An 18,700-nucleotide genomic window follows, 5' to 3' on the forward strand; every position below is an offset into this window, starting at 1 on the left:
CTTAAAGTACAGGTAGTCTGGAAAATCTTCCTTCTCAAAGCTTTATTTTAGAATATTAAGAATAGGATAAACAGGTCACTCTCTCTCTTTAAATAAAAATAAATAAATAAATAAATAAATGAGATTTTTATCTTAAACTGCATCATTTGAAATAGAAATTGAAATAATAAATAATTCTGTACTCACTACCAAACATAACTATAAATAAATGTTACCAAATACTCATGAATATTTGTGATTATAAAGCCACTACACTAATATATATATATATATATTTTTATTTTTTTTTCCCAGAAAGCATGCCTAAATAGAAATAAATTCAAGGAATGTGTGATCTGCTTGTGGATAAGCCTTAAACAGAAGGAGAGGTTAACATTTTTAGCTAAATTATGCATTGCAAATGGCTCACTCAGTTTTATTTCATTTGCATAAGTGGCCCTGGTTCAAAAACTCACTGATTGCAGTGGAAACAATTTCAAATTTATTTTTTTAAGCCACACTACATAGGGTTCAAAACTGTAGGAGAGGAGGAAAAACAGCACAAACTGCACTTTTAAAGATTACCTTCATATGCTTAATTAACATGGCAATATAACTGTTTTTGTAAATGAAGTTCTGTAACTGACCATTTGGAATAAAGTTAGAATTTTGCTGAAAATGCAAGATAAACAATTTCAAGCTGCAGACAGAAATCCTCACTACAATGACCGGATGCTTTATGCTTTATCCCCTTAAGCTATGTTTCCCAAGGAATAGAGTTTCTCTGAGTAGTGGTCGTTAGATAACTTTGTATTTCAGGAATGTTAAAGCAGGAAAAATGTATACAATTAGGCTGGCAACTTTATTTCTGCTTATACAAGTGGTAATGATATGCCCAGAGGTTTGCAGCAATAGATGTTGATGTGTAGAAGTGTAGTGACACAGCCTTGCTGGGCAGCTGAGCTCCACCATAACCACTCTCTCACTCCCCCTCCTCAGATGTAAAGGGAAGAAAATACAGTGGAAAGGGCTCAAGGGTTGAGATAAGGATAGGGAGATCACTCAACAGTTATTGTCACAGGCAAAAACAGGTTCAGCATAGGAAGATTAATGTCATTTATTACCGATTACTAACAAGCTAGGGCAGTGAGAAACTAAAAAACAAAATAAAATCACCTTCCCACCATCCACCCTCTTCTATGTCCTCCCCTCTGCCACTCCTTCCCAGTCACTCTCTGCCCCTGCTCCAACATGGTGTCACTCCCATGGGATGTTATTCTTCCTAAAATGATCCTCTGTGGGCTTCCCACAGGTAGCAGGTCTTCAAGAACTGATTCCACATGGCTCTGTACCACAGGGTTGATCCATCTGGAGCAAACTGCTCCAACATTGGTCCCCCATGGGCCGCAGCTCCCCCCAGACCTCCTGCTCCTGTGTGGGCTCCTCTCCACGGGCTGCAGCTCTGGCCCGGGGCCTGCTCCTGCAGGGACTCTCCATGGGCCGCAGCCTCCTCCAGGCCATATCCACCCGCTCTACCGGGGGCTCCTCCATGGGCTGCAGCACAGAGATCTGCTCTGCTGTGAGACCCATGGGCTGCAAGGGGACAGACTGCTCCACCAGGCCACAGGGGAACTTGTGCTTCTGCATCTGGAGCACCTTCTACTCTCTTTCTGCACTGACCTTGGGTCTGCAGGGCTATTTCTCACTCCTCTGAAATATGCCTTTTTTCAATCTGCTCTTGCCAAGAGGCAAACAACATCACTTAATGGCTTGGTTCTGACAAGCGGTGGGCACCTTTGGAGCCAGCTGAAACTGTCTCTTATCTAACATGGGGCAGCTTCTGGACTCTTCTCACACAGGCCACCTCTACAGCCCCCTGCTGTAGGAGAGGAAGGAGTACAAAATCAATTTTGCTTGTAATTTTTAGATTATTTTTAAAACTTGCATCTTTCAGCAGTAATTCTTAACTGTCACTTTAAAAATGTTAATAGTTTTCCTATCTATCTGATATAAAGCATCAGCCACTGAACTACAAAACTCCACAAAGTAAGAAAATGCTGGGCAGAACATCATGTTAAAAAAAAAAAAAAAAAAAAAAAGTCAATTAACAAATCAAACAGTTATTATTTCTCATTCAGTAGTCAAATAATTCAGGAAATATTATGACTTAAGAAATAAATTGCAGAGCTTCATGCTTTATTTCATTAACTGACTGCAATTCTAGTGGGGAAAAAAAAAAGGAAAAAAAGGAAAAAAAAAAGAATATTTTTTACCTTTTTACCTACTTAAGAGCTACGAATCAGATTTTTACATTAATTAAATATATATACGTTACATTTTTTTGCAGCTCCTTTGTTTTGTATCATTCTTACACTGTATTGATGCATAGTTGTCTACTCATGATGATGGATAATTTTGCAGTCACTGTGGTCACAGTTAAAGAAAATATGAGAAGAACACTTACAAAACTCATCCAGATTTATGAACCAACTAGAAGCCTAGAATATTAAATAAAAAAGATCTAACTAGAGAGGTAACCCTGTCAAAGAATTATTCTTTCTGTGGTAGTTACTATCTCTAATATGTACAGAAACATTGCTTGAAATATCAGTGTGGGATATGAAATTTGGAAAATGCAATTTTTACCTTTGTGTTTTCCTTTTTAAACTAAATTCACTAGCTTACTATGGTTTTTTTTTGTTTGTTTGTTTGTTTTAATTTGTTATTATTATTATTATTATTATTATTATATGATTGTATTATTAATTATTATATATTATATAATATATATTAATATATATTAATATATAATTATTAATAATATTATATTATTATTATATAATAATTATTATTATTATTATTTTATTAGGATTTTTTGTGATTACAGACTAGATATACTCCTCCTAGGCAAATCCAGTTCATTTATATTCAGAAGTGGAAACGTCTTTAATATAGTTTTAGATTTCAAAAGATTTTATTTTCCAACTGAGGAACATGAAATTGTAAGGAGCTTCACATTTCTATATAGGAGTAAAATTGGATTATTTGCATATGTCTTACTTCCAAATTTTGGCAGAAATTTAGGCAAAGTAACTGAAATACCATGAGCAAAACTGTATCTTTGTTTCAATTCTTCTTATGTACTTCTACTAGAAAGAATAATACTCAAGTATCCTTGAGTAGTTACTGCTGTAACTGTGTAATTCAACTATGCCACACTACCTTAAACTAATGTGAGACCTGGGTATCATTCACAGTTTAAAATGAGCTGGAGGTTTGAGTCATAATACTTTCTATGCTAGAAAATCATATTGATTGAACATAAGGTGGATTTTTTTTCCCTTTTACCTACATATATGAGAGAGCAAAAGGTTGTTTCTACAGGTTAGAAGAATAATCTAGGGTTTAGTAGCCTTGCATTGTGCTTTTTTTCCAGGCTTTCTAGGTGAACTTGAGAAATCACCGATGTTTAACGTATGATTGATTTAAACCCATAAAAGCAGCACAAGTTCTTGAGATTAATATATTAAAAACAGTGATTAGTATAGAGAATGTAACAGGAATAGGTTTCTTAGAACTAGTGGAGGCAGATATATTCAGGAAAACAAAGAATGTTTAAATTTTAACTAAATGCATTAAAAAGACATTATAATCATTCATTTAATGTTACCATAACTTAGGAGTTAAGTCAATTATATTGATTGCAGCTGTGACAGTGTAAGTATATAAATAAGGTAAAGCTTGTGGGAAGATATAGTATCTCTTTTTAGATCAATTGGCATAGCTTGAGAAAAGAGACAAGCTTTTGGATATATATGCTCTTCAGCTATCAGAAATTGAAGGAACAATTTTCAAATCTGGGTACCAGTTTTTGAACAAATGCAGTGAAGGTAATAAGATACCTTAATAAGACTGTATGTGTCCTGGTTTCAGTTAGAACAGAATTTTCTTCCTAGTAGCTGGTGGAATGCTGTGTTTTGGCTTAGGATGAGAAGAGTGCTGATAACACCCCAATGTTTTAATTGTTGCAGAGCAGTGCTTATACCAAGCCAAGGACATCTCAGCCTTTTGCTCTGTCCTGCCAACAGGCAGGCTGGGGGTGCAGTAAGAGCTGGGAGGGGACAGACCCAGGACAGGTGACCCAAACTAGCCAAAGGGGTATTCCATACCATCTGACGTCATGCTAAAAAATATATAGGGGTGGCTAGCCGGGGGGAGGGGGCCGGACTGCTCGGGGTTAGGCTGGGCATCGGTCAGCGGGTGGTGAGCAATTGCATTGTGCATCACTTGTTTGTACATATTATTATTACTTTCCTATTATCACCATTGTATTATTATTATTATTATTATTGTTATTTTGTTATTATTATTTTCCTGTCTTATTAAACTGTCTTTATCTCAACTCACGGGCTTCACTTTCCATTTCTCTCCCCCGTCCCAGAGAGGGGGGGGGAGGGTGAGCGAATGGCTGCGTCGTGTTTAGCTGCCGGCCGGGTTAAACCACGACAGTATGAAAGAAAATAGACTTGATGCCAAAAATCTATTAAATGAGAAAGATGAGATGAATTATAGCCATCCTTGAAACAATTATCTCTAGAATCTATGATTTTGGAGAACTAATGATACTTTATTTTCTGGTCTAATCTTTTCAAGATTTGTTGTTGTTGTTATTTTGTGGTTTGCTTTGATTTGTATATATATATTTATTCATTTTTTAAGATTTATTTTAAGAAGCAATACTGAGAAAACAGAGTGGTGTTGTGACTGTTTTTTGTTGTTGTTGTTTGTTTTTTGGGGAGGCGGGTGGGTTTTTCTGGAGTTCTGTTTGTGATGAATAGCCCATTTTATATTCAAGTTTTGTTCTGGTATGTGAAGACTTTTTAATTGCATACCAATAATTTCCATATTTCCATAGTTCTATGTATCTACATATTTATATATGTTGTTCACTTATAGTCAGGTTCAATTTGGTGCTGGATGAATTTTGGAAAATTTGTTTTTGAGAACAACTTCAGTTCTGAAGCTGAGAGACTAGTTGAAGAGCAATTTCTGGGAAGCTTTTTTTTTCCCAGGTACAATCCTTGTTTTATATAACTCCAGTTTTCCCAGTGATTACAGAATGGGCAAAGAAGTTATGAGAAGTGTAAATGAATTCAACAATGCTTTTCTGCATTCTGAAGTTAAATCTTGCACTTTGTGCAAAGCATTTGGACTTTTCTCTATAAAAGTCTCTATGCTAGATAAAATTCTGATTCAGATCATTGAGAAAAGAATCACAGCTGTGCTCCCCAGAGCACAAACACATGTTTGGTTCCTTAGGACTTCTTAGGAACTTATTGTACTAATAAGATAGTTTTTAGATGTGCACTACACATCAATGACAGATCATTTTCTTATATATATTGGAATAACTCTGATAAAGTCAGAAAAAAAAAATCCACATATGAATATAGTTCTCTTTTGCACATAAGACCTCTGGAGACAATAGACATCCGGTTGAGAAATCCTAGACATCCATTTCCTTATGTGTGGTGGCAAGCCACAAAGAGATCAATTTCAACATTCTATTCCCTAATCCATAAGTAATTAAGAATATATACACTACTACAGAATAAAAAATAGTGGAATTTCAATCAGATTTTCACTTGATCTACTAACTCTGTTTAGTTTAGACTTTTCCACCACTAAAGAAGTTTCATATTTATTGAAATTATTGAAATTAAATTTTAAATTAGCTTTAATTTACAAATATTGCAAATATAAATTATATATAAAAATATAAGCTAACACATTCACTCTATACCATTGTATCTGCAGCTATAAAAGAAGTACCCAGAAAATTTACAAGAAGAGTCATTGTGAGCAGATACCATTAATTTGAAGTGAAGACTAAATTACCATCTGAACAAAAGCTGTTGCAGTAAGATTTGAAGCTATACTCCTTGATAAGAACCATGAAAAGCACTGGAAGAAGAATGATATCCTGAAACCACAGGAAGCTCCATTTATTTTGTTTTGATTTTTTTTCCCCCTTTATATTCCTCTCTCTTTAAGTGTATTTATTTATGGAACAAGTGATTCCCTCCTATTCTAAGTATAATTGGACATGTATGCAAGAAAGCTTAGAAGGCTTACTACTTAAATCCTACACTTGCTAAACAATCTGCGATATATATTATAAAATGAGATTTATTTATTTATTTTTGTTCTCAGCAGGGTAGCATTTTCATGTATGATGCTTGTCAGGTGTCTACTCCTTACTACTTCATATTTAATTTTACAATAAATTTTTGGAGGAGATGCTTCACTCCAATTATAAAGCCAGGAACTGTTGGAAGCTCAACAGTCATTGTCATGAGACAGAAGTGAAAATATTATTAAACTTTAATTGATTCAGTCAGTTGTGTAAGATTAATTTCCAGATGGAAAAAACTGCAAGATTTCACTGAATTTGTTGTCCTATTCTAGGTAGTATTGAGAGTGCTTGGAGAACTGAGTGTACTTGGATTACAAAAAGTTGTTTGTTTCAAGGCCCTCTCCCTCTCCCTCTCCCTCTCCCTCTCCCTCTCCCTCTCCCTCTCCCTCTCCCTCTCCCTCTCCCTCTCCCTCTCCCTCTCCCTCTCCCTCTCCCTCTCCCTCTCCCTCTCCCTCTCCCTCTCCCTCTCCCTCTCCCTCTCCCTCTCCCTCTCCCTCTCCCTCTCTTTTCCCCTTCTTCCTTTTCCTTTTCCTTTTCCTTTTCCTTTTCCTTTTCCTTTTCCTTTTCCTTTTCCTTTTCCTTTTCCTTTTCCTTTTCCTTTTCCTTTTCCTTTTCCTTTTCCTTTTCCTTTTCCTTTTCCTTTTCCTTTTCTCCATAGACCTCTGTCAAATGGAATTGCAGAATCATTGACACTCAGCTGCTTCCTTTGCTTTATCTTTGTTGTCTTTGTCACTGACTGTATGGCTGCAAACTACTGCAATTTTTTTTGTATTCTTCATGTATGTTTGAACAAGTAGATAGAGACTAAGTTGTTCAAATTACAGGCATCTGTGTCTTTCTGAATGTTCTAAAACATTTAGGATTTCCTTAAAATGCTGACAGATATGGCATTGAACCTACAGGATATGCATGTTCTTTTGAAACAGTTGCTGGAAGCTAAGCAAGACATATGGGCCATTTGAATCAACTCTAGACATAAATGTTTAAGCAATTAAAGCCCATCATAGATTTGTACCTACTACAAACCCTACGTTTTCTTACTAAAAATTGCACTGTATTTTCTCATAGTTTATGGTTTCCAAATGTTTTCTCCTCTTTGTTACTATCCTTTAGACTTCATTCATTATGAGCTTTTCCTAAAATGTGGCATCCCAAAATATTCCAGCTGAGATCTACCAGTGCTAACCAGAATGAACTATTTCACAAATATTTATTATTTACTTTCAAAAATGTTTTTACCTTTTCACATGAACCTTTTTCAAAATTCACATTGTTTCCTGACTTCATGGGTCATTGTAACTTTCCAAAGTCAAAGCATTTTCTTAAATGCAAAATATTCCCTGTGTGGAATGTGATCCATTCCAAAAGAGCTCTCTAACCTTACTATTACAGTGTCAAAATTATGTTTTATTAAATATTTACTCCATTGCCAAATTTGTAAGACTCAAGCCTAGGAGAGATCATGATAGAACCTCACTTTTTTCAGTCAGCTAAGAGCTCAGGCAACTGTGGTTTCATTCCACCATTTCTCTTAATTTTCCTTGTGGGAATGTTATAGATTTTTTTTTTTTTTCTTTTTTGGGGGGGGGGGGGTGGTAAGGTGTGAGGGGGATGTAGAGACCAGGCACTCTACACAAAAAATAGCACACATAGTATCTTGCTACCACAGCAATAATCCTTCCACCCCCAAACTGGGCTGATTAGTAAATAATTCTGCATTCTCATGTTTTCCCATTGCCTCAAGTCTTCAGAACAAACATTCCCATAAGATCCAGTACAGCTAAAACCAGAAACCAAACCATCCATTTCAGGGCCCTGAACAAATCCCCTTCCTCCCTATCCTGCCCATCCTGGTAATCTGTCTGACTGGGCTAAGAGTAACTGTTGACCCCTTATATAAAGCAAGAAGAAGCCTCCAAAAGCCTCCAGAAGCTCGTCATCTTTTTTTTTGTTTTGTTTTGTTTTGTTTTGTTTTGTTTTGTTTTTACTTGGGAGCTGCTGTAACTTTGTATTGCTAGAATTGCTAGAAACAATAAGGCTTGTATGAGTTTGTGAGGCCTTGGGACTGAGGCTTATTGGGTTTGCTCTGCCTTAACTTTTCTATACCTAATTTGTTTTAGCTTTGCTTGTCCTTATATGGTATAACTGTAATTTTATATAGATAACAGTAACAAGCAATTATACTAGTTAATGGGGTATTTATAACCCTAGCACTCACAGTAGAGGCACAGGCCTGGTATGATAGCATACTTAAGCATACTCCTTAAGTGGAGACACAAGGTATGAGGGCAGGGGGGGTACAGACTTACTACTAGAGACCCTGTAGCTATAAAGTGCTCACTAGTGGTCAGTCAAAAAAAAAAAAAAGGATGAAAATAACAAAATGGAATTATGTTGAGTGAGGAAGAGGCAGGAGGCTTTTGGGGACCTGGAGCATTTTTAACCACCACACCAGGAGACCATAGTTACTCTGTCTGCACGGGCGGCATACTGGGCAGGTGATATAGATCCCCAAGAGAGAGGGGAACCCCTGGAAACTAGAGCTACAAGCTATTCTGTCCTGGCTGTAGCAGTACAAAAAGCAGCCTGCATTCAGGTGATATATGAAAGAGATGAATTTAGGAAATCCCCAATGTTAGCTCCTATTGACCTGGTTCGATTAATCCCTCTCATCCATGGACTCCCTGATTGTCTTAAGATGTTTGTAGAAAATACCCAGAATCACATACTAGCTGCTTGTAGGGATGATGATAGTGGTTGTAGGCAAAATCTGAACTCCCCCATTCCCACCTGGAGTGAATTTGTACAAGACATAGATAAATACGGATGCCGAATGGGCTGGATTAGTTCATCCAGTATTAAGTCCCAAGACCACTCTCAGTGAGTCCACCAAATCCACACTCAAAATTCCAGATACCCCAAATTCAGAGAGAGGTTCAAAACTAATAGGGAACGAGGTGAGTTGTGGTGTCAGCAAAAAAACTCTTATCCCCAGGGAGGGCAGTGAGCCACCCTGCTCAGTGGGTATTAGCAATTCAATGGCTCTCTAATGAACACTCTGACCCTATCATTGCCATGCCTGTTGAACCCCATAAATATTGGTAAATTTTCTTATTGACACAAGGACACAAACATCAGTAATTACACGAGACAGCACAAACCCTGAGCATAACACCTGGTCAATGCAGGGTTAAATTCATGGGAATCAATGGTGTGGAAAAACAATGCCTCACTGCAAAAATTTCACTGTGGTTGCCAGAGGAACAAAAATTAACCAGGATAGAAGTATCAGTTGGTGCTGCATATACTAATATTTTAGGATTTGGCATACTGCATGGTCGTATGTAGAAACTCCTTGATGGAACAGTGTGGAGTTTCATGACACATCAAAGATATTCAGGCACAGTGAGATTGAGTCTGTTACAAACATCCATACCCTTATCCCCTGGTAAAATTAGCAGCGCTTATGGGAATTGACGGGGTGGTAACAGAATTGGAAAAAAGAGGCATTATTAAAAGGATTCATTCACCTTACAATTCACCAATGTGGCCAGTAAAGAAACCAACCAGGCAATGGCATTTTACATGTACAGTGGATTACAGACAGTTGAATGCTAACACTACACCTTTGACTGCCACAGTTCTAAACATGGCAGAGATAGTGAAAGCCTTCTGCGCATCTAACAGTAGTTATGGTGCTAACTACTGCCAAATATCTCTATGCATGGGAAATCAAAGATTGCTATTTTACCCTTTTTCTAACCTTGCCGGTTGAATACAATCGAGCGCATTTTCTTTCTTTTTGTGTTCACAGGAACCCTGAGTGAACTGTATATGGACAGCTGGAAGATGACAAATCAACAGTTTGGATTGATAATGTCAATTATTTATCCTGACCTTGATGCAATTACAGACCTTAAAGGACACTTAGCTACTGTGGTTGTGCATGGAGCTGAGGTGTTTCACCATGGCATCTAACCATGTATTGTCACAGTATAGCACAATCACTGGAACATCTCAAAGCAAAAAGGACATAAATCTCTCTAGTTCTACATGGAAACAATATATTTTCAAAAGATGAATGGAGCTGGGACGATTCTCTAAGAATGGCTGAACTTCAAGCCACGTCTGGCCAAACAATACAAATCGTTTGCCGAATAACTAACAGATCCACTTATAATCGGCTAACTGAAATTAAGACATTTTATGCTGATTCTACTAGACCACAGTACTGATTGTACAATCAGTGATTCTTTTCTCAACAAGTACTATACTGATTGTACCAAAATAACAATCAAATTTTGATTGCTGGTACAATTTTACTTTCACCAAACCTATAAATGTGTACTGTCTTTGGGGTTACAGAGGCACAGAATTACTATTTGAATTCATGGTTAATACAGAAACATCATTGACTGCAAAGGATAAGAAGCCTCTGCCCGCACAGATATTTGAAAATGAACCAACTTGGCCTCCTATTGGTCTAACTCCTTCCATCTTCAACACAGGTCCTTACATAATTAAAAATGTGGGACAACAACAAATTCTCTCTAACCCTAGCTGGTCCCTAAAAAGGGTAGAGCTAGCGCTGCACATTAATATCTCCAAAATCCACTCAAAATGTATGACCTTATTGAGAACTGCTTACACCGGCTGGTTAGCATGGTTACGTGGACGTTCTCTGAAACAATCTCAGCGCATGCCACGGGATGCAACTGGGTTATTGGGAACAGGGTTAGGTATATTAAATAGCAATAATAACTGCTACTACAGATGACCTAAGGAAACTGGAACGACCAATAAAATCATCCTTATTGGCTTTAGGAGCAAATCAATGGTTTCTATCAGATGTTTTACCCCATTGGGAACAAATTGAGGAAAATGATCATCAATAAATTGTAAATGCCCTTGGAAAAACCCAAGGCAATACCTCCCTTGCCTTGAGCTGCATCCAAGTGCAGTTATGGATACAATCTGTAGCAGCAGGTATCATTAGCAAGGGAGAAGGAGAAACTTTGCCCAATGAAATTCTAAAATTGATTTGGGATATTGCTTCAGAATTTGAAAAAGAGTTTCAAGCTTGGTGGCAATTAGTCAACTTTGCCTATTATGTGGAAAATGATAAAATTGTTGCCTTTATACTTATCATAAGTAATGCCACCATACACCATGTATACATGTATACACCATGTATATCCAATCATTGCATTAGGACTCAGTCATAATGGAACTATGCTCCTTAGGATAAAGTATAAAATATGGGCCCATCAAAAGGAAGGAAAGTGGCAAACAATTGATGTGAATGCATGTATTGTGCGTGAACAAAAAGGCTTCATCCGTGAAAGTAACACACTAGAAGCCCAAGACATTCGTCTTGACACTGAGCAAAATATTTGTCACTTTGAGATACATCCTAATTAAACCCTTGAAATTGTACTTGTATATATTAAAGGTTGTGTTTGCATGAGAACTCATTGTGATTCTATAGTCATAGATAATACAATGGTAGATACCATTAATCACTCTACTGTTTGTGTTTGCAATTTTACCAAAATTCTAGCATGTGATTTTAGTTATGCAGCTCCTGTCACATCTTACCAACTTATTGCATCTAATTATATTCTGCTTCATGATCTGATGCCTACTCCTATTGGAATGAACCTTGCCTTGGTGAAGAAATTGCTGGTACATGAGGACTTAAAGTGGCTGATGACACAAGTTCGAGAAAATGGACAAAAGACTCTGATTACTGTCCATCATGATGTACAAGAAATACATCAAGTGATGGAAAGAGTAAAAAGAGATGAAAGACACCGTTGGTGGGACACTTTGGATGGTCACCAGCTGCCACGGGAATCTTTAACAAGATGTTTCACCCTGTTGTTGTTCTGTTAATACTCACAGTATTATGTTTTATACTGACAATTAGTTTGTATGTTAAACTGTGGTTTATGGTGAAAAGTTTAGCATCCCTACACAATGTACATACACTCAATAAACCTCATCCCAAGAATGTACGTGATATCCCCAACATATTCTAACTGTTGTGAAGCTCGAGTGACTATAGTCACGGGGTGGATTATGTGGTGTAATTGCCTGAAGTAACTAGGAAAATAAAACTAACATTCACATTTTAAAGAAAATATACAGCTTTGAAGAGGCTTTCAGGGTAGGGCATAGGTGCATTATCTGAGCATTCCCTAGGCTTCCAACCTTAGATGCTATCACACTGGGGAAACCTGGTGTACTAGCTCTAAGGAACAGTATGGAGCATAGAGTGGAGTGGAGACACCACGGCTAGGCTCTGTAACCATGTGGAGACTCTATTGTTCTTGTGCACACCGAGACCAATAAGCCGCACTTTTTTCTACCCTGAGCCAAGGACCTGTCATGTTTTGACAAATGCTGTATCCTAGTGTACTTTTGCTCATTATAAGATCATTATAATACCAAAACACACCTCCTTCCCAAAAGCTACCCGCCTCCAAGGTGCGACCACCCCTCACTGAGCATGTGCTCTGAATTTCTCGGAGCCTATTACTTTAAACAGAGACAGGAGAACTTTTCACCAATCGTAACTAAGATATGCTTGACTAGAGCCACTCAAGCTCCACCTAAAAGATAGAAAATAATATAAATTGGCCTAAGAGAGAAGGGATGTTAGGGAAGATACCTCTGTCAGGGGAGATACCATCCTGAGGGAATACAACATCCTTAGGATCTCCTGACTCCTGGGACCAGTCAATGGGCTGAGCTTCTCTTCCCCCCCCCCATTGGGATGCCTTTGGGTGAGATTTGAACACTTGGTTATAAATCTTTCTAGAGTCTTTGATCCTTTTAACATGTTAATTTCTAGGCTGCACACCTGTAACACCTGTGTATTTCATGCATGCTAGCTTGCTTTTGCAGACAGTCACTATTGCTGGCAATCCAAAGAACCTGTGTACCTGTTGCTGTAATAAATCGCACTTGATTGCATTGTTATAGCTCTCATTAAGCACGACTAGGGTAAGGGTGGTTATATGTTATTGATGAATCCGTGACCGTGATAGTTCAGTGTTCTGAATCCAACCAGACCCCTAACGGTTAATGCCTTATTGGTGAAATCTGTGATTGTGATAGTTCAGTACCCTGAATCCAACCGGGCCCATAATGGTTAATCAGCTACACCCCTTAACGCAACAGTAACATAAGGAAAAGGGGTAGAAACTAACTGTTATGTAACTGTATTGCTGCTATTGCTATAAGTACTCCAGCTCCAGTACTATTCTTTGTTTTTCTTTAATAACGCTTGCTTTTATTTCTAAAATTAGGTCCACAGTAGTGATGACCTTTAAGTTACATTGTTAAGATTCCCATTATTGTAATAATAAATGATTTGTTTTGCATGCTTAAGTATATATGTATTTTTATATATGCTTCCTTTGCCCATTACCAAGAATCTGAGCATAACGCTACTTTTGAGCAGAGTTCTCACAGTTAACTACCAACTATGCCTATACTGCAGTAGTATAGTACCCATACTAGTGCTGCTCATGAATCCCCACAACCTTGTCCAAGACTCACAGACTGCCTTCATACCACGTGCATTACTGTGGACTTCCTGGACTTTGTCAGACCTTGCCTATTTTTACTTCTATCTACTCTTGACTTGACCTCCCTCATTGACCTTAGATTTATCTGGATGTCCTGTCTGACATGCTGGCTGACATCCAGCCTGTCCTGTCTCATGGTCAGGATGGGCCACTGGCTAGGGAAGCCTTGATCTACTGGCCTCCGTGAGGGCCTCCTGTGACTCCCAGTACCTAGTCCCAGGGAGAAGTGCCTGCTGATATCAGAAGTCTTCCACATAGTCTTTGAGCAAAAGACATTGAGCATAGCAATTACTTTGGAGTTTAGTTATATATAGGTTTGTATCTGAATAAATGAGACAAAGTGATGTGACCATGCAATTCTCATTTGTCTGTTTGCTTTAAAACAAGTGCTGATAAAGATAAAAAGGGAATACAACAAATGGTTTAACATAGCTCTCTGCTACAGAAAGAAAAATCTAGACTAAAGCTTCTACTCTCTCAATTAAAGTTGAATTACCTAACTAAATGTTGTGTTCTGTGATGTTCCACTTCCTATTTGGAACACTTTATTATACAGATTATTAATTCTATACTATATTAGAGAGAGTATTAATAATAATAATAAATATTTAGTTATGAACTATTTATATTTTTGCAATATTTCATCTTTTCATCTTAATTAGGGATTTAAGACAGGCCTGAGATTCAGCTAGCCATGAAAGTTTGTCCTAGAAAACAGTTCTAATATTTCACTCTAACTTCCTCTAGATGACTAGTCATCACTATGAGTGTAATCTTAATGTAATCTTTCATTTGTGTTTTAAATTTTTCTTTAGAGTGAATATTTTACATTTTGTTAATATCACATTTCTTACTTTCAAAAGTCCATTATTTATAAGTCTCTTGAATATTAAAATAATGAAAAGTTCTTACAAGATAATAGAATAACCTTGAAAACAACAGCAGCTTTCCCACAGTACCTAGATTCTGTTTTATTTATTCCCTAGAATACTGTCTTATGAATAAAACTTCTTAGATGCCTTGATAATTCAAATATATTTACTCTCAAAGCGTTGATTTTAATTGTATTGGTGTAACTATATAACCTGCTTTAAGACATGATTTGTACATGTCTACTGTCCTGAAAATAAACTATGTCAGTCTGAGGCATAAAAGTGTTGCTCAGATATTAGTTTCATCTACAATATTTGTTCAAATAAGTTTGTTTTTAGTAAATTTTCTCTTCTCCCTCTCCCTTGGACATGAATCGTCTTTTTATCAATTAAAAAAAAAATGTAGAACCGACTAAATATTTATTTTTCTTATCTAATTAAGGAATTCATTACTCGACACATTTTGCCATTATTTATTTTAGAAACTGTTAAATAAATCTATATTTTATTAAATTAATCTTCAGATTAATTAAGCTCCAGAAACAAGTGATACTAGACTTAAAAACATATAGTTTTTTTCAAAATCCATAATTTACATGGAAATGTGTAATAAAAAGATGTAAATTATTTTATCTATTCTTAATCTAGAGAAAAGCACAGATCCTGCAGAAGGTGCTGACATATATACTTTATTGCAGAAACTTTCAAAAGTGAAAATTGTAACTTGACCAGATTAGATGAGAATAGAGTAGAACAGAAAAGAACAGAATAAAATAGTTCATTTGGAAGGGACCTTTAGCAGTCATCTAGTCCAACTACCTGACCACTTCAGGGCTAACTAAAAGATAAAGGATATTATTGAAGACATTATCCAGGTGCCTCTTTAATATTAACAGACATGGCAATAAATATATATCAAAGAACCATCTGAAATTCTGTGACGGTCAAGGCCTAAATTCTGGAAAACCAGCTCGCATCAGATTGTTGGCTTCTGTTAAGTTTTCCAAAAATTGTATGGAGAAACCTGAAAATCATCTTGGACATTGCAGACATTAGTAAGTGCTAGGATATCTAAATATGAGGCACTGTAATGCCTGAGTCACTTGGTGCACTTAGTGGCTATACTTTAGTCTTATGAATGAGTAGTTATGAATTATGAATTTGAGTTATGACGTATGAGTTTTGAGTTATGAAGTATGACTTTGAATTATAGTTTGTCAGTTACATTTCATCAGGCCTACCTGTTGTGGCAAAGACATCTAACTTTGTTCTTTCCAAGAGAAATCTGTAGCCAGAAATACCTGAAAGCCCTTGTAAAGATGACCATGGTGGTGTCACATGGGTGCAATTTACTTATCTTGTCCCTAAACAAAATAAAATAAAATAAAAAAAAAAGCCTATTGATTCCTTTAAATACAATATGGTTAAGAATTTTCCAGATAGAACTTTTGGAACAAGAGTAACCATAAACTATAAAATAAGGAATAACAGCAAAATTTACAACAGCAAATATGCCAAATCAGTAATATTTTATTAACAGTCTGTGAGTCCAGAACAACACGCTTTTGCTTTCAGAGTAAATGCATTAATTTTTAGTCCAAAACTAGCCCAAATCCTTTAATTAAAACAGGTGAAATAGGAAGACAGTTGAATTATTATCTATTATACTATAGATAGGGCAGTCTCTGTGCACATGTGTAAAAGGGAGAGTTGAATTACTAGTTACTTTTTCAGTGTAAATTTATACCAGTTGGAAGCTTGATACTGTTCTAAGAGCTGAAAAGAACTTTGTGTGTGACTTTCTATTTCAAAGGCAATATATAAGATCATGAATCTCATGAAAGAAAAATATGTCTGTTAAAGTTTCAAAAGAATTTTGTATAATCAAGATGACATCAGTTAGGAATGGAGAATTCTGTGATTTGACTAACTTGTTCAGCAGAACTCCTTCTGAACTTCCCCCTTTAAATAACTGCAAGTAACTTGAATATATATATCATTCTCTCTCTCTCTCTCTTTTTTTTTTTTTTTTTTTCTGTGCAAATCCAGAAAATCGGTATCACTTACATACTGTTCTTTGAACTCTTTCCATGCACTTGCCAGTGAGCAATTATGCTATAAAAACCTGTGAAGGGTGATGACTCACCACTTTCAAATTTCAGACACATAGTAAAATCTTCACCTCCTGCACAGCGAGGGTGGCTATGCTCCCTGCAGGCAAAACTACTTAAAAGAAACTCACTGAGGATAAAGCAACCCCATCAGAAGTATACAGTGCAAAGACAGATAGCTTAGCTTACATCCAAAATGCCTCACACAATGCTTTGAAATGTCAGTAATATTTTTATCAGAAACAGAGAAAAGTGTCCATGTATCCAACTTTTTGTTTATTTTATTTTAGTTTTATTTTTCCCTGATTCCATAAAAATAACCGTCACACTGACTATGAATTCTGAATATTTATATGAATTTGTGTGATGAGCTTAAGAATGGTTTTTCTATCACTTTGATATTTTATGGTATACATCAAAATGGAAAACTTTGAAAATGTTTAAATTATATAAATCTGTTCCTTTAATTCTCAGTATATTTTTTGCAGTTTCTGTATAATGGTTTGAAATTCAATAATATTCAATACTGAGAATTCTACTGCAGACTGAGCATCTGAAAATCTGGCCATGTCATTTGGGTCATAACTGAGAGTAGAGTTTTTTGAAAGTATAAGCCTCATGGGCCAAAATCTCAGAGTGTTTGCCCAATAATGACTCAAGAAAAAAAGTTCCTGTTATGCTGTGATATGACACAGAAATATTATGATTAGGAATCATTGAAATGACTACTTTTATTTAATTATTTTCTCTTGGTAAATGTATGTGAACTCCCTCAGGTTTACAACAGGCCTGAAGCTGATGTATTTGGATAATTGTAAAGCAATTAATCCACCTGTGTCTAATTGATGCAACTTAAACAAAAGAAAACAAAGCAAAATATCATATTTAATTTTAAAAATAACCAGTACCAGACAAGGACAGGTGGTGCAAACATGCCTAGTGCTTTCAACAAAGCAATATGTAACACTGCCATAATATAAAAGTAACCCTACGTTCTGTCTCATTCCTGCAAGTGCTCACTTCTCCCATTTTGGTACACCTGCAGCAGGAACATATCCCAGTAAGTAGTTTTTTAATACATCATCTGACCGGGAAAGAGGTAGAGGGCAGGCATAGCTCAGTAAGCAGCTGCTGGCAGAGACTGAAAACTTTCATGCAGTGTGAATTAAGGATTATATTGTGAGATTGGCAGCTGATATTATGTTTGAAAGCAAGAATCTGTTATTTTAAATAACCAATTCTAAGAGCTGCTTGTGTTGACATAGATAGTGAATTCTGGTCACATATAACCAGGTCAGATATTATATAGATTTTGACTAAAATGAAAAAGTGTAAGATTAGCAGTTGTTTGTTCTTGTTGTTTGTTTGTTTGTTTTTAATGCTCAAAGCAAATAGAGGATCACTGTTATTAACATTATTTTGGTTTAGACATTGCAGAATAGTATTGAATCAGCATATATAAGATTTACCTTATGTGAGAAAATGTGTTGTATTGCATTTGGTGCTTATATGCTATTCCTATTAAATCACTATGGACTGAACTGAGACCATCAAGATTTGTTTTCAGTTTAACAGCTTAACGTTATTATATGCCCCAGAGAAAATAGCAACAGTTTGATCTACTCTTACCATATGATACATACAATTTATTTGTATTGATCTGTATAATTTGTCTGTTTTTCTTTTTTTAACACATTATGTCTCTGCTCAAAACCAGAACATTAGAGAATAATTGAATTCAAATTAAGGTAAACCAAATTCTTAAATAATAATAGCACAGGCCATTTGAATCTACTCTCATAATAACAAATCCTTTTAAAGTCCCCAAAGCAAAATTAGTGCCATCTAGTATGCGCAGGGGGCAAAGGGAGGGTAGAGACTAATTCAAAGTGAATTAATCTGCAGTTCATTAGCAAACACTAATGTTACTTTGGGGAAAGAGGAAAT

At 36.2% G+C, this 18,700-nt stretch overlaps 1 long non-coding RNA gene across 6 annotated transcripts; it reads left to right on the forward strand.

Moving 5' to 3' along the window:
• Positions 1-4,199: 4,199 nt before the first annotated feature.
• Positions 4,200-14,122, forward strand: LOC311437479. Of its 6 annotated transcripts, XR_014693501.1 has the most exons (4): positions 4,209-4,242; positions 4,936-5,051; positions 5,797-5,899; positions 9,990-14,122. It is a non-coding gene; the product is annotated as an uncharacterized lncRNA (long non-coding RNA). The 6 variants fall into 6 exon arrangements; XR_014693500.1 differs by lacking the exon at positions 4,936-5,051 and having other exon boundaries at positions 4,208-4,242; XR_014693503.1 differs by lacking the exon at positions 9,990-14,122 and having other exon boundaries at positions 5,797-6,375.
• The last annotated feature ends 4,578 nt before the right edge of the window (positions 14,123-18,700 follow it).

The sequence above is a fragment of the Aythya ferina genome (genome assembly GCF_964211825.1).
Source record: "Aythya ferina genome assembly, chromosome: 5".
NCBI classification, from domain to species: Eukaryota; Metazoa; Chordata; class Aves; order Anseriformes; family Anatidae; genus Aythya; species Aythya ferina.